We start from the raw sequence: 12,486 nt of genomic DNA, 5'->3' as shown, positions 1-12,486 counted from the left end.
AACCTGTGTGTGTGTGTCAATTTTTTTTACAAACTAAAGAACTGTTTTCCACAATAAAGCAATGGAAAGGTTCCACGGATGTTGAAGGTTCTAAATGGAAGGTTCTGCAATGCTTTGAAAAATCCTAATTTTGCAGTGCACCAAAGTCTCAGTTAAGACCTGAGAAGTTCTGTAGTATCAGTCAGGTGAAGCCCGTTGTCTTCCTGTTCGCTTCAGGTCCTTATTAACTTCTTATGTCACTTCTCGCACCTTCTCAGCCCTTGTCTGACATTTGAAACGAAAGAGAGGAACAGAAGGAGGTGCAACATCTTCAGTGATCTGATTATATCATATCCAAGCCTACACTCGCAAGCTGCTCGGCTCGAAGTTTCGCTTCTTCAGTGCGTGTTGGGGTTGATTCTGGAGGCTCGTGCCAGGTTGGATCGGGCCTACTGTCATAATAACTGTGGATTAGATCCATCTGCTGACGGGAATGTTCTTTTCGTCGAGCCAAAAGCGTCACGTTAGAGCGCCTCTGAGCTCAACGCTTTGTATCGCATCTCTTAACGCCCTTCAAGGTTAATTCGGCTCCTTTTCCTAAAACCATATATTTTAATTCCCAGATGCGGCTGATGAGTCTCAGGATTTGTTCGGCGAGATTTCCCATGCGTCGGTTTACCCTGGCTATGCGGTTCAGCGCTGAATGAGAAATCAAATGTGCCAGGCTTAAAATGGAACACAATGTACCCAACAGGATTTCTCAAAGCCATTTTATCTTCTCCCTGTACATGCGGCACACTATATTATTGTCCGTTATGCTTTTCTAAAAGCAGGACTCCCCGTTTCGGATTTATGCTAAAGGCGTTTCCTTGCAGAAAGATTGAGGAGGCGCTTTTCTTCACATCAGCGACACGCTGATATAATGATATGATTCAAAACCCTTCTGAGAAAAAATCCCACATTTAAGCCTATTTATCTGTAAGGGTTATGCATGCAAGATAATGACGCAAATATATAAAATGGATGAAATGTGACCAAACGTATGAAGGTTTTTCTATATAGGTTGACTAATGTGCATTAGCAAGCATTTAGCAGTCTGTTCGGAGGCTCAGAAGATCATGTATAAAGCCAAGCAAGTCCACTTGTGGTTTCTGAAATCCAATTTGTTGTATTCCTGCATGATTTCAAGCTGACCCAGCTCTTTTTAGACCCTCAATCCGGATCTTTAGGCATTACAGTCCTTGACCCGCTCCATCAGAGCTGCTGGATAATGTGCATTAGTGTGAGAATGCTGAGAATCTAATTCAATCTTTTGTTTAAAACAGATCATTGATTTAATTATTTAAATATGATTTAATTACACTTTAGAATTTCATGTTTTTCTTTGTAATTGTAAAATTCACTATTTTTTTTTCTGAAACAGAATTGTTTGTCCTTACTGTAACTTTTAATCAATTTGAAACATATTTGATGAATTAAAATATTGATAATTAGCAAAAATTAGTATTAATAATCAATCATACTGACAAATGCTTGAACCATAATGTGTAAAGAACAACTTTTTCATTTCCCTCATTTAGTTTATACTTAATTTCCCCTTTATAATACACAATGCAAGGCATAAAATAAAATAAAATAAAATTAAATTAAATTAAATAAAAATAAATAAAATTAAAAATAAAAATAAAATTAAAAATAAAATAAAATAAAATAAAATAAAATAAAATAAAATAAAATAAAATAAAATAAAATAAAAATGACATAGTTGGTTAGTTAATTTATGTTTTTCCCCCTTCTTTTTAAAAGTACAGAAAAGTTAGATTTGTCTATATAACTTTCCATTATACAAGGTTTTGAAAACACAGAGAAAAACAAACAAACAAACAATATTTAGGTGAATATATAATGCTGATTTAAATAATATGATGATAAATAAACTAAATCAAATTAATTACAATTTCACAATATTTCATAATACTTTAATGCATATATATATATATATATATATATATATATATACTGTATATACTTGCCAATGAATTTCTGAATAAATCCTCCTTTAAAAAAAAAAAAAATATATATATATATATATATATATATATTTATATATATATATATATTTTTTTTTTATTGGGTGAGAAAGTGCAAATCATACATCAACTGCAGTAGAGTTTTTATATTTCTATTCAGTGCTTTTTAAGTCATTTTGTATATTCAAATGATTTATAATATTAAAAATGGTTGACTAATATATATATATATATATATATATATATATATATATATATATATATATATATATATATATAATTTTTTTTTTTTTTTTTTTTTTTTATGTTTGCAACCATTGTATTAGTCAATTTGCAATTTATGAAGACTACTATCTTTCAAATGAAAGTTTCTGAAATGAAACTGAAATGTTTCAAATGAAAATTCATGTGTTGATGCCTCCCATGTTGACGGCAGATTGTCAAACTAGAGCCTGTTTTGGCTGTTGGCCTGTAAGCAGAATCGCAGCTCGAGGGATTTGCCGATTGTGAGCGGCTGGTGTGAAAAAGAGGGATTTTACTGGAATTGACTGCTATTGTGGAAATGGCGGTGAAGCCGGAGCTCCTAAATGACTCATAGGTCTCACTGTCCTCGGGAAATCTCGGCTGCTGATCAAGCTTACTGCATGTTTCATTCTCCACGGCTTTGGTCGATTCCTGGGCTTTCCAGATTGATTTGCGACAGGGATATGAGAGCGTTGCGAGGAAGGCTGCTTTACTTTCATGAAAAATGCATTGTTTTGCATGCTTCGGAACATGGAAATGACCTAGTTTGTGCTCCTGCATATCATCTGGCGTGTTGAACCTCATATTTCTGCTCCGTCACTGGCAGCCATTTCTTCTGCGTGACAGATTTGTCAAAGTTAAGATTGGTGGTGGAAATATGTAGTGGGCAAAGCCGCAGGAACATTTTATTGCTCACAGGTTACTCTTTAATATCTCCACGCTATGGGTACATGAGCATGACTCTGGAATAAATCATTTTGTTGACCTCAAGTGCCTACGATCTATACTATTTATTGGCTTGAGGAATTTCATTACTTTTATACATCAGTGCGCTTGGACAGCTCCATTTTAAAGATATGCGGCTGGTGATGTTTTAAAAACGGGGTTGGTACAAGTGGATGAAAAATTTAGTTGAAAGTCTCTTCTGCTTACCAAGGCCACATTTGTTTGACTAAAAATGCAGGGAAAATGTAAAATTGTGAAATAGTATTATAATTTAGAATGTGAATATATTTTAAAATGTAATTTATTTCTGTGATCAAAGGTGAATTTTCAGTGTCATACTCAGTCTTCAGTGTCACATGATCTTTCAGATATCATTCTAATATGCTGATTAGCTGCTCAAGAATCATTTCTGATTATTAGCAATGTTGAAAACAATAGTTTTGCCCGATTTTTTAACATATTGTTTTTTCATGATCCTCTGATTAATAGAAAATTCAAACAATCAGCATTTATTTGAAATACAAATCTTTTGTAATAATTTCAGTGTCCTTTTTTATAAATTTAATGAATGTTTAGTAAATAAAATGTAAGGATGGATTTCAGCAAGCAAGAATTTCAGTGGACCCTTACAAAAAGTAATAAGTAAAGTGGGTGGACCCTTACAAAAAGTAATAAAAATTACCAAATAAACACCAAACGTTATGTCTAATATAGATGTAATATTTAATTCCCCCCTCCCTTATTAATCCAAATGTCACAATGTTGATTGAATTGGTGAATTTATGAGAAATTGTAAAGATTTTTTTAACCTTATGTAATGGAAATTAAATTATATAAGCCCAAATGTAACTTTCTTATATGCACAAAAAGTAAAAAAATAACTAACTAGCTAGGTTTTAATTTAAATTTGATTTAGTTTATTTTTTTAATCATATAATTTAAATCAGCATCATATATTCACCAAATTGTTTTTTTCTCTGTGATTTTAAAACATTGTATAATGGAAAGTTATATATGCACAAATTTAACTTTTTCTGCACTTTACAAAAAAAAAAAGTGGGAAAAACATAATTTATTTTTATTAATATGTATATTTTTTATTATATATTAATGTTATTTTATTTTATTTATGTATTGTTTATTTATTTATTTATTTATTTAAAATCTTGTATTATGTATTATAAAGGAGAAATTAAGTCTGAAAGCCCAAATTAAACTTTTCATATAGGCCTATGCACCTAATTATTTTTATTTATGTATTTATTTTTCTCGATTTTAAAATCTTGTAAAATGGAAAGTTATATATGCACAAATGTAAAAGCATAAATTAACTAACCAAGTTGGGTCTTTATTTAATTTAATTTAATTTAATTTTATGTATTTTAAACCTTTTAAACCTTGTATTGTGTATTATAAAGGGGAAATTAAATCTAAAAGCCCAAATGATACTTTTCTGCACTCTTAAACACAAAAATATATATATAATATAATGGAAAGTTATATAGGCCCAAATGTAGCTTTTCTGCACTCTTAAAAAGAAAAAAAAAACATAAATTAACTTACCAACTAGACTTTTTTATTTTATAAGAAAGAAAGAAAGAAAGAAAGAAAGAAAGAAAGAAAGAAAGAAAGAAAGAAAGAGAAAGAAAGAACTTATTTTTTTCACATATTTTTCAAAAAATGTGGGGAAAAAAATCTTTTTTTTTTTTTTTTTTCTCAATTAAATTTTTGGCAATATCCTACTTGAAGAATTGCACATGCAAGTTTGCAGTTTTGGTAGAAAAGTCGAGAGTGTGCTTCTATTAAACACAGCATGTCAACCTTTGAGATACAGTATCAAAGCATGAAAATAATGCTGTGCTTTTCCAGAGTCTCAGACTACAGTAAATGACTCTGGCGGTGTCCCTTGTTCAAAGTCAACGTGTAACTAGACAGTCTCTCTGTGTACGACGTGAAGTTAATAGCTGATTAGGAATCGTAGGAAAAAGCTGTCAGCTCACGGTGCGAGCGAGTCTGGCTGTGATGAAATTGCAGACACACTGCGTTCAAAGCTCTCCTGCGCTCCGCATTTGATGTGGGAGTGTAAACCGGGCCGCGTCAGAGCAGCTCCGTTTGATCCTCTCCCTTCACCGTCTTCCAGAAACACTTGTAGCTGTGCAGAGGGAGAGGAACGGTGTCTGGATCATCACACGCGAGCGGAGTGATGAAGACGCCAAGAGTTTATCCCTGAATCCGGAGGTGTGACGCGCAACTGATCCTCCGCTTGTTCTTTCAATTACGGGCCAACGGTGGAGCCGTGTAAAGCAAAGATTTTGAAGGGTAAATAAGTGGAGCTTGACAGGATACATGTGTTTGAAACGTTAGTAAAGTTCATTGAAAACTCACTCCCGTACTCTACCTCCGAGGAAGGCAAAGTAGAAACTGGCTCAAAGTAAGAAAAGGAGCACTGCTGATCTTTTGCAAAGAATAAACAGAGGCATAAGAACACTAGTGTACTGCATAGTATCTATTGTACACTGCCTACACTTTTCACAGTCACTAATCCACGAAATAAAGTTAAGATAATTGTCTATTTTACACATTATTATTAATATAGCATTTTTGTATGTTTATATGTATAGTATATTTGAATTAGCCTTTAATTTTAATTCATTTTTATCAGTTTTAAATGTTCATTAAAAAAAATTATGATTACAATTTTTTTTAAAATAAATTAAAATTAGTTAAAAATAATTATATAGTGCAATATAGTGCAAGTGCAAGGTAATTATGGGATTAAGGCTAAAATAAGAAATAAAATCTTAATTGTAAGATCTATAGTCACAATTAAGAGAAACAAACTGCAATTATGAAATGTAAACTCAAAATATTTAAATTAAATATTTTACTTATTTAGCTCTTCATTTCGATTTTCATTTTAATTACATTTTTAAATTTTCTATTGAATTTTAGTTAAACATTTATTTATTTGTTTATTTATCTCTGCTGATAATTTTGGTGTAAAAATTAAATAATAGTAATATTTTTTTTAATAAAATTATCATTTTAATCTAAGATTTTTATTTTTTATTTTATTTTATTTTATTGTTTAAGCTAAATAATTTATCTAAAATGATTTTCATCCATTCATTCATTCATTCATTTATGCTTGTAATTTTGGTTTTAAAAAAATGTAAAAAATAAAAATATATTTTTTTAATTTATTAAGATTTTTATTTTATTTTATTTTTTATTATTATATTTTTTTATGTTTAATATAATTTATCTAAAATAATTTTAATGCATTTCACTTTAGTTTCAGTTAATAGTAACCGTACTTATTTCATTATTTCAGATAAATATACTATTAAAATGCATTAATAAAAATGTGTATTTAATATAAACATAAAAATTAAAATTGTATTAAAATTGTTATTAAATTAAATTATTAAAGCCTTCATTATTTGAAAATAAATACATAATTATATATTTATTTGTATCAAAGAAGGTAATTTATTAAAAAAAATATAATAATAATAAAATCGAACCCAAACAATCTAAAGTCAAAATCAAGAGAAACAAATTTGCAATTCTAAAATGTAAACTAACATAAAGATTTTTTACTCTGAAGCAAAAGACGTAACTTTTTAAAAAATTGTTCACTTTATTTTCAGATTTTCACTCTTAGACCTCTTTTTCTAGTCAAATTCTATGAGTGACATGTGACTTGCTGCAGTTGTACAGTAGTTATAAAGCAACACTGTCAGATTTGATGAGCACAATCAGCACAACATGTCCTTTCGGATCTCTGCGAGAAACCCGACAACCGCCACGTGTTTCCGGTTGACCGTTTCCCTCTTTTCAGCACGGCCTTAACCTTTGGAGAGCCGCCTCCGCTTGATGGACAGAAGATGGCTGGCGTTCAAGCTCTGAGTCAAGTATACAGATAGAGAATGACATGCAATTATCAGAGACGGCTGGAAGTAGATATACGTCTGCTCTGAAGGCCAGCTGAGGTCCGTCAACAAGTGTCTGCGAATGTGCTACCCTCGCACCCACATTGACGCCGAAAATGGACGTGCATTGAGCGCACGCAATGCTTTTGCGAATATCTCACCCCGATGTGCTTTCAAAGACACGTTTGACCTGTCATCAATGCAGTTCTTCACTCTGAAAACCACTTTAAGTGTGGCGAGAACCGCTCAGACCCTTTCAATACCCAGCAGAGGTTATGAACGCATAGTGGAGCGTCCCACTAGAATATCTTTCAACTCGCTTCTCCGTTTCATCCAACAGCTTGCAAAACAACTCTCAGGACTGACTTCTTTCCATTTTCATTTCTCCTGCAGGTCAATATTTCTCCGGGTTGCAGTAAAGCATTGACTAAAATGCTGTACTGTCCGTACTGTGGAGGAATGCCAGGCCTCAAACCCTGCGCCAACTACTGCCAAAACGTCATGCGGGGCTGCCTGGCCAACCAAGCCGATCTGGACCCCGAGTGGAACCTCTTCATCGGTAAGATGCACTTTCTGTTTCTGGATCGCTTTTCAAATATAGATTTTTCTGTTTGGATTGCTGCCGGATGGATTTTTGAGCTTCTGGGAGAAATGATTCCCGGTGTTGAAAGACTGTTTGAATAGATGTATTTTGGCTTTATATTTATAGTTTTATATAAGCAGGAATTGAAAATGGGTTCTTTTACTTTCTTAAGACATGTGGCTGGTCTTATTCTGAATGATTCTTGAGTGTACACTTCAGTGTTTATTATTTTTATTTATTTCATTTAATGTCATTTCATTTTTTTTTTTGTATCTTTTTAAATGATTTTTAAACATTTAGATTTCTGCATGTTTTACTCTGAAGTTATACATTTTATCAGTTACTGCTAATTTTAGTTTAATACTGCAGTTACCCAAAATTTTGTATTTAGTAAATATGTATTTTCACATTGTGTATTTTTTTAAGATTATATAATTTATTTTTGTAAATGTAATTGTATTTTTAGATTATTATTATTATTATTATTATTATTATTATTATTATTATTTCAGTTTTTTTATTTGATGTTTTCATTTTATTTTTAGAGAAAGTTTTAGTAATTAGGTGTTTTTATAATATAATAATATTTACATTTAATTATATTTTATATTTTATTTTTATTTTATTGATTTTATATGTTCTAATTTCTCTTTCATTTTAGTAAAAACTTTTTAGTAATTTGGTTGTTTTTAATTTTTTTTTTTTTTAACTTTTTTATAAGTATTTCTTTTTTCATTTGTATCTGTTTAGGTTCCATTTCCAGTGTTTTTTTTTTTTTTAATTTTGTTAATATTTTCAGCTATATTTCATATGTTTTTTTTATCTTGTTTTAAAACATATCTATGTAATATTTATTTAAGTTTTATGTTTTAAATTATTCAGTTTTAGTTATTACTTAATTAAAATAAACAAAAAATATTTTATTTTATATCTTTCTTAATTATTATTAAACAATTAGATTTATGCATATAATTTTCTGTTATCATTTTAGAGAAAGTTTTAGTAATTTGGTTGTTTTTTTATCAATTGTATCACTTTTAAAAAAATATATACATCTATATATTTTATGTTTTTTAAATAATATACATCTGTTATTAGTATTTATTCATTTTTATGTTTAATTAGATTTTATATTTGTTTTATTTATGCATTTATTTTAATATCTATTCTCTCTTTCATTTTAGAAAAAATTGTAATTTTATTACTTTTTTTTTTTTAGAAGTAACCCTGGCACATTCAACTAGATATATGAAGAAAAATATTTTATTTTATTTTATTTTATTTTATTTTATTTTATTTTATTTTATTTTATTTTATTTTATTTTATTTTATTTTATTTTATTTATTTTATTTTTTATTTTTTATTTTTTTTTATTTATTTTTTTTTTATTTATTTTTTTTTTTTTCTGACAACATTTTCATTTCAGTGAATATCACATAGAGTTCTGGCTCCATTCTGGTGTTTTATGTCACATTACTGGGGTGCAATGGGTTGTGAGTGTCATTTGATGTTATTTTAGAGATTTGGAAATGTAAAAGTGAGAGCTTGCTTTGGTTTCAGAAATGCTGCTAATTGCTCACCGGTGGTTTGCACTTCCTAAATCTGCTCAATTCTGTTAAATGCTTAATGTGGTTTCCACTAAAGGCATGTACAGTAAATACAGTATGAGTGACGGTTCAGCTTGATGCATATGACCTATAGGCACTAGCTTTAGCAGCCTAATGCCGTCCACCCACAGAAACGACTGCCAGACGGTCCATAAAAAAGCTCAATGCAATGTTGTATAACTATTGAAATTAATCTTTCTTTTTTGTGCATAATGCATTCAATGCATGTAGTTTTTTTAGGCTTAATGTCCTGATGGGGCATGCATTTGGTTTGTCCTTGTTGTTTTGTATTTTTCAGAGCTCATTTTCTGCACTATAGATTTTAAATCAGTATTTCGCTCCCCGCCGAGAGATATCGACTGGCTTTATGGTGCCGCGGTTCGATTAGCAAAAGAGGATAATTCATTTTGTTTTGAATATTTATAGAATGGCGGCACAGAGGTTGGTTTTTGTTTGCAGTAGCCTGGCTTTGTGCGGCGGGCTCGGACGGGCCGTCGGTAGGGACTGACCTTTGCTCCGTGTGGCATGCGTGGCATTTACCCGCAGCCTCTGTTGATGTGCCCTTCTCACCTGCATTGATTGGCAGGCCTGTGAAAACATTCAGACTGCGTCTTGCGCAGCTCTGGCCTCATTCACTGTATCGATTGGAGAAATTGTGTGGTTTACCAAACTTTCACAGAAAAGCACCCTGGGAAGGCCTTTTGGAAATTGGCAGTATTGAGCTGATTGCGTCGAGCGGCATGGGTTTTTTTAATGGACGATGCCAATACGGCTAACTCAAGGGCGTATATGTGTGATATGGGTTAATGTAGTGTAATTATAGCAATTCCCACAGGAGAAACTGCTCTTTTGTAGTTCAGGAGAGTTAGTGGGGCATCTTTCTCTAGCAACTTCGGCTTGGATGTTTTTCCTAACATGCATTAAATAAATTGTAGAGCTGTAAAATCAATGTGGAATGCAGCTTAGATCAGAGAAACGTGAAAAATGTCGAGCTCTCAGATTTTTTATTGCAGAAATCTGAGCACAGTTTGAGACATTTTTGAGATCTCTTTTGAAATTGAAGTGGAGGGGGAAAAAAATAATAGCTTTTTTTTTCATTTAATTTATTTTTACCATTATGTACTAATATAAACTTAAATAAAATATGGACATTATAAAAAATAATAAATAAAATTGACAAAAATTCACAACAAAATTACCAAAACTTGAAATAAAATTAAAAACAAAAACAAAAAAATAATAATTTTAATTTATATAATTCAAAGCAATATTTATTAAATAAATAAAATAAAAAATATATATATATTTTAACATTTATTTTTACCATTATGTACAAAAATAAACTTAAAATCAAAACTAAAAAATAGAAAAATAAAAAATAATAAATAAAAACGACAAAAATTCACAACAAAATGACCAAAACTTTAAATAAAATTAAAAGTAAAAATAAAAATAAAACATATACAACATTGTTATTTGTAAGAAAATAAATATTAATGGCAATAAAATGACATACATAATTTATATAAAATAAATAAAATAAAATACAAATTTCAGCATTTTTATTTCATTTATTTATTTGTACCACTATGTACTAATATAAACTTAAATAAAATAAAAAAAGTAAAAAATATAAAAATATATATTTTATTTCCCCTAGTTTAAAACAACATTTATTTAGTTTAAACTGATGTAAAAAAAAAAAAAATAAGAATAAGAATAAGAATAATAAGAAAGCTGAAATAAAAATGTATAACAATATATATATTAAACATAAAAAACTACAACTAATAAAAATGGCAAACCCAAACTAAAATTAAAAACAACTATAATATTAAATTAAATATCAGTTAAATTAGCACTAAAGTTTTAATTTTAATTTTAGTTGTTTAGTCATCTTTAGTCTTTCGATTTTAGTTTTTTATTTATTTAGTTAGTTATTCATTAATTCAATATTCCTTTGACTTACATATTTGTCATTACATTTATTTTAATTATTTTCAGTAATTAGTTTCAGTTTTAATGATAACAACACTGTTTTAGAGATTTAAACATGCAAGTATACATATAGATAATTGTGAGAGAAAGTCTAAAAAAATAAATAAAATCACAATTATGATCTCTTAATTTACAGTTAAAAGAAGAAATTAACTTAGAGTTGTACTAAAGTGAATATAATGACAATATCGATGTACTGTAGCTTTTATGCAATAGTTGCATGTTGAGTTTACATATGCAGGCATCTCTGAATAAACCAACTTTGTTTGCGGACCTCATGCAAGGATCTTTTATTTGCTAATTGTGGTTTGTTAGCCCTCCTCTGAGAAATCATATTTGGCGACATCTTTTTTGGTCAGCAATTAAAGATTCCTACTGCGCCGCGTTAAAGTTTCCCGCCAGGATGTGATTCCACAGAACAAATGTAACCGTTGCGAGAAATTAATAATCTGTGTTATTAATTTTCTCATAAAGCCGCAGGGGTTCGCATTTATCTCAATTCCAGAAACCGCAGGAGATGTCCTGCCACCATTAGCCTCGAGCTGCAAAAAAACCCGAGCGATCCGTGATCACGCTGTTTGGGAGAAAAACAGACGGCCGTGGCATTTCATCAGACCCCATGAGTTAGAGTTTCACAGGAAATGAGAAACATCAGGCTGCTGGTTTATTCTTATCCTGATGAATACGCCACCTCTGGTCTGGGGTCAGACGGACGAGGAAGTATCATTTCAGCTTCATCCTATGAGCATTCGTCTCTTTCAGCTTCTCAGGCTCAATTATACTGCGTGACGTCCAAAAGGTTTTGTGTGCACAAGGACACCGTTTACTGCATGAAGAGTTTGTTTACTGACGCACATTAGATCCTGAACTTACGTGTGCATCTATGTAAGAATTATACAATGACTTTCTGAAGGATCAGAGCGAGTTTCTGTGCAATGCATTACTGAGATCTCTTCTCAAACTCTATAGAGTTACATTTGAGATGACTTGAGTGTCTTTCTTGGGTTGAGGTTGAGATGTACATATATACAGTGAAATGACAAATTATGACATTAAGAAAAGCTTAAAATGGGCATATTTGGTTCGTATAAATGACTTGTGGAGGATTAGAGTGAATTTCAATGCAATGCATTCAAAAGCATGTGTTGCAAAAAGTTACATTTTGCATATATACTATAAAAAAGCTTAAGACTTAAACTGACGTAAAATACAAATAAAGACATTTAAGCAAAATCAAAAACTAATGACAAAAGCAACAAATAAAGCACTAAAACTTTTAATATAATTACAATAAAAATTATTAAAAATACACATTTATAATAAGTTCTACATTTATTATGCAAAGCATTCAAAAGCATTTGGTCTGATCATGTGTTGCAAAAAG

Source organism: Garra rufa, chromosome 6 (assembly GCF_049309525.1).
Source record: "Garra rufa chromosome 6, GarRuf1.0, whole genome shotgun sequence".
NCBI lineage: Eukaryota > Metazoa > Chordata > Actinopteri > Cypriniformes > Cyprinidae > Garra > Garra rufa.
The sequence above is the reverse complement of the archived record's forward strand: the minus strand, read 5'-3'. Positions refer to the sequence as shown.